The sequence below is a fragment of the Triticum dicoccoides genome, chromosome 1B (assembly GCF_002162155.2).
Source record: "Triticum dicoccoides isolate Atlit2015 ecotype Zavitan chromosome 1B, WEW_v2.0, whole genome shotgun sequence".
NCBI lineage: Eukaryota > Viridiplantae > Streptophyta > Magnoliopsida > Poales > Poaceae > Triticum > Triticum dicoccoides.
In genome coordinates, this window is record NC_041381.1 from 194,938,599 (window position 1) to 194,943,723 (window position 5,125).

Sequence of the window (5,125 nt, forward strand, 5' to 3'; positions counted from 1 at the left end):
TATTTACTTGGGGTGCCTCGGGCATCCCCAAGCTTGAGCTCTTGCCTCTCTTCCTTTTCCTCATATCGAGACCTCCTCGATTAGACACTTCATCCACACAAAACTTCAACAGAAAACTCGGTAAGATCCGTTAGTATAATAAAGCAAATCACCACTCTAAGTACTGTAGCAACCCAATTCATATTTTATTTTTGCATTTTTTCTACTGTAATATATCTTTTTCATGGCTTAATCCACTAATATAAATTGATAGTTTCATCAAAATAAGTAAACTATGCATCAAAAACAGAATCTGTCAAAAACAGAACAGTCTGTAGCAATCTGAAGATTCACCATACTTATGGTACCCCAACAATTCTACCAAAATTAGGAAAAATAAAAACTTTGTACAGAAAGAAAGTGCAAAAAGAATCAGAACCGTTTGACGTTCCAGTTAAAAATGTAAAGTCGCGCACTACAGCCAAAGTTTCTGTCCTGCACCGTACAAACCAACAAGCATTGTAAACATCCTAAAGGCAGACCTTGGCACATTATTTTTATAATACAATGGAATTGTACAAGGGGATAATTATTTTTGATGAAAAGTTTCTGTAATCAAGATTCACAAAGTTTCCGTGAGCATGAACAAAGTTCAAGGCTAGCTCCCACTTCAACAATGCTTGTCTTTCTCACTTTCACTTTCCTTTTTGAAAAGTTTTTAGTTTCCCCTCTTTATTTTTTTTTGTTTTCAAACTATATAAAGGCACTCAACAGAAATAAATGACTCTCTAAAACTTCCGGGTTGTCTCCCTGGTAGCGCTTTCTTTAAAGCCATTAAGCTAGACATATAGTGCTCAAGTAATGGATCCACCCGGATCCCAAGGTATATCAAAGCCAATTTTAATTAACAATGATTTGTAATTTAGTAGTGAGCACAAAGTAACATATATCATGCAACAACAAAGTCTAACTCTCTTCCTATGCATCAGCATGTCATAAAAGAACAATTCATGCACACCAAGTAAAGGCCAATGCATAGTATAAGCAGTTTCTTGCAATTTTATCATATTGGAAACATAGAGAGGTGGAGATATAGTTCCTCTCTCATAATAATTGTAAGTAGGAGCAGCAAGCACATGCATATTATATCTATCAAAATCATCATGTGTAGTAGTAAAAGGCAACCCATCAATATGATCCTTAATAAGCACAAACTTCTCCGGTATAATGTGGTTGGGAGAATTCAAAAAGATAATAGGAATATCATGCGTGGGTGCAATAGCAACAATTTCATGTTTAACATAAGGAACTATAACAAGTTCATCTCCATAAGCATAATTCATATTGGCATCTTGGCCACAAGCATAGAAATCATCATTAAAAAGGGATATTTCAAGAGAATCAACGGGATCATAGCAATCATCATAGCAATCATCCTTCGGTAAGCACGAAGGGGAATTAAACAATATATGAGTTGAAGAGTTACTATCATTAGAAGGTGGGCACGGGTGATCAATCCGCTCTTCCTCCTTTTGTTCTTCGCTCTCCTCATCATCTTTTTCATCCAATGAGCTCAAAGTTTCATCAATTTCTTCTTCCATAGCTTCCTGCAAAATATTAATCTCTTCTTGGACAGCGGAGACTTTCTCAATAAATGCATTAATATTGTAATTGTATTCATAATTTTCATAGCAATATCTCAATATAGCATAATTTTCAGGCCTATAAACATCATCATCTAAAGCTTCATACTTTTCAAACAAAGATTCAATTTCTTAAGCAGCCTTAAAAGGAACAAATTCTTCAATTTGTTCAACATCATAGTAATCATATATACCTCTAGCATAAGAAGCTACGGTTTCATTATCATTAAATTTGCATGAAAAGGGAACTTGTGGAGCCTTCATCCTAGAGCAACAAGTAATATCATATCTCAAGCATAGACCCCGGGCATACCAACGCAACATAGAAATTTGATCCAATAATAGCTTCCCTTTTTGTGTCAAGCAATAATCCCTAAAGTATTCACGTTGATCCAACGTTACTCCCATAACATAATTGAATAGGGTTTTCTCAGGATTATTAAAGTAGTACATAATGTCTTTCACATAACGAGCATCGAGGGTTTTAGGAGGTTCCCCATCTTCATGAGTAGCATCTACACCTAATTTGTTTGGCATTTCGTGTTCCATATCCATAACTAAAGATAGAGAACAACTTAGAACAACAAATAAAAATTACTTAGTGATAAAGCAAACAAGCACACACGAGAATATTCACCCCACGCTATGACTCCCCGGCAACGGCGCTAGAAAAAGGTCTTGATAACCCGCAAGTATACGGGATAGTTGTAGCCTCTTTCGATAAGTAAGAGTGTCGAACCCAACGAGGAGCTAAAGGTAGAACAAATACTCTCTCAAGTCCTATCAGCCACTAATACGACTCTATGCACGCTTGACATTCGCTTTACCTAGAACAAGTATGAAACTAGAAGTACTTTGTAGGTGTTGTTTGATAGGTTTGCAAGATAATAAAGAACACGTAAATATAAACTAGGGGCTGTTTAGATAAAGATGCAATAAAGTAAGTATTAGTAGAGAGCTTTTTGTTACGAGAAAGTTATTTGTCCAAGGCAATCGATAACTAGACCAGTAATCACTATTGCAAATCTATTTGAGGGAGAGGCATAAGCTAACATACTTTCTCTTCTTGGATCATATGCACTTATGATTGGAACTCTAGCAAGCATCCGCAACTACTAAAGATTCATTAAGGTAAAACCCAACCATAGCATTAAAGTATCAAGTCCCCTTTATCCCATAAACAAACAACCTACTTACTCGGGTCTGTGCTTCTGTTCACTCACGCCACCTACCAAGAGAAAATCATAAACATATTGCAAACCCTACAGCGGGGATCCCTCATGCTTGCGCGACATGGAGAGCACCATATGAGAGCACCAATAATAAAACATGCAACTCAAACCAATCACGATGATCAATTAACCCATAGGACAAAACAGATCTACTCAAACATCATAAGATAGCCATACATCATTGGGAAATAATATATAGCGTTGAGCACCATGTTTAAATAGAGATTACAACGGGTAAGAGAGAGGTTACACAGCTGCATAGAGGGGGGAAGAGTTGGTGATGAAGGCGGTGAAGTTGTTGGTGGAGATCGCGGTCATGATGATGGCCCCCGGTGGCGTTCCGGCGCCACCGGAAGCAAGTGGGAGAGGGCCCCCCTTCTTCTTCTTCTTCCTTGACCTCCTCCCTAGATGGGAGAAGGGTTTCCCCTCTAGTCCTTGGCTCCCATGGCTTGGGAGGGGCGAGATCCCCTCCGAGATTGGATCTATCTCTCTGTTTCTGCGTTCCCAGATTCTGCCCCTTCATCGTTTCTTTTATATCCGGAGATCAGTAACTCCGATTGGGGTGAATCTTTCGCCCAGATTTTTCTCATAAAATTAGCTTTCTTGCGGCAAAAGAAGAGCGTAAACCACCTTACGGGTGGCCCAGGAGAGTGCCAGGCGCGCCCAAGGGGGAGGGCGCGCCCCTATCTCCTGGCCACCTCGGGCATCGTTTCGCGTTGATTCTTCCTCCGGAAAATCCCAAATATTCCAAAATAATTCTCTGTCCATTTTTGTACCGTTTGGATTCCATTTGATATTGGGTTTCTGCAAAACATAAAACATGCAACAAACAGGAACTAGCACTGGGCACTGGATCAATATGTTAGTCCTAAAAAATAGTATAAAAGTTGCCAAAAGTATATGAAAGTTGAATAATATTGGCATGGAACAATCAAAAATTATAGATACGACGGAGACGTATCAGAGACCGTGGGTTCGTGGGTGGCTCACTCCGCTGGTGCGGACGAGCTACCCCGGCAAGGGTCTTGCCGGGGATGCTGAGGCTGCCCCAGCAAGGGTCTTGCCGAGGAAACCTGCTTTGTCCATCCGATCTTTGTGGCCTTGGTCCTTGATGTTGCCTCGTTTGCCTCATGCCTTCGGCTTCTCTCTGGCTCACCTCCTTTGCCCTGCTATGTGCGGCCATGGCGCGTGGCTCCGACTGCCCGTGCACAAGTAAAGGGGTCAAAAGGAGAGCCCCTACTTTTGTACACCGACAAACATCCACGTAAATCTTGAAAAAGTATCCATTATAACCAGACCAAAAGAGTTTCCACCGAGACTTCTGTAGGCGTTGGGACCGAAAAGATCCATGTGCAGTAGCTTGAGCGGTCTCCTTGTGGTCATGATGTTCTTCACGGGGTGGTTTCCTCCAACCTGTTTTCCTGCTTGTCAAGCACTGCAAAGTCTAACCTTGTCAAATATGACATCTTTAACACCAAGGATATGATCACCTTTAATAAGCTTGTCAAGGTTTCGCATGCCCACATGACCTAATCGTCTATGCCACAACCAACCTTTAGAAGATTTAACAATTAAGCAAGTTCTAGGTTGAGCCTTTTTTTAGTGAAATCAACAATGTATAGATCACCTTTACGTATACCGGTAAAGACCATTTTATGATTATCTCTATGAAACACTTGGCAATCTACTTTGGTAAATAGGACATTGAAGCCAAAGTCAGTTAGTCTAGAAATAGAAAACAGATTATAGCCAAGAGATCCAACGAGCATGACATTTTGTATGGAGCAATCATGTGAGATGGCCACCTTACCAAGGCCAACCACCTTACCTTTTGAGTTATCACCAAAAGTGACATACTTTTGAGAGCCGTCGTTTTCAGCAAGCTCACGAAACATATCTTTATCTCCGGTCATATGATCGGTACATCCACTATCAAGGACCCATTCCTTTCCTCCTGCCATGTATCCCCGAAGATTTTCCATATGACCAAAGTGTCTCATAGCATCATCAAGATCATAGTCACTATCGTCATCCTCATCATAGTATCCATGTTCAATATCATCATGTGGTGGATCAATTCCTAGAGAGGGTGATTCATTAGATAAATGACTTTGACAATGATCATCTTTATGAATTCTAATAGCTTCGTAAATAATATTGCTAATAATTCCAACATCTCCTTTGGCACGCATAAGATTTGTAAGCTCAAATAGACAATTACCAAACTTAGGATCATTGGAATTCATCTTACTCAAGGCAATAGACTTATGA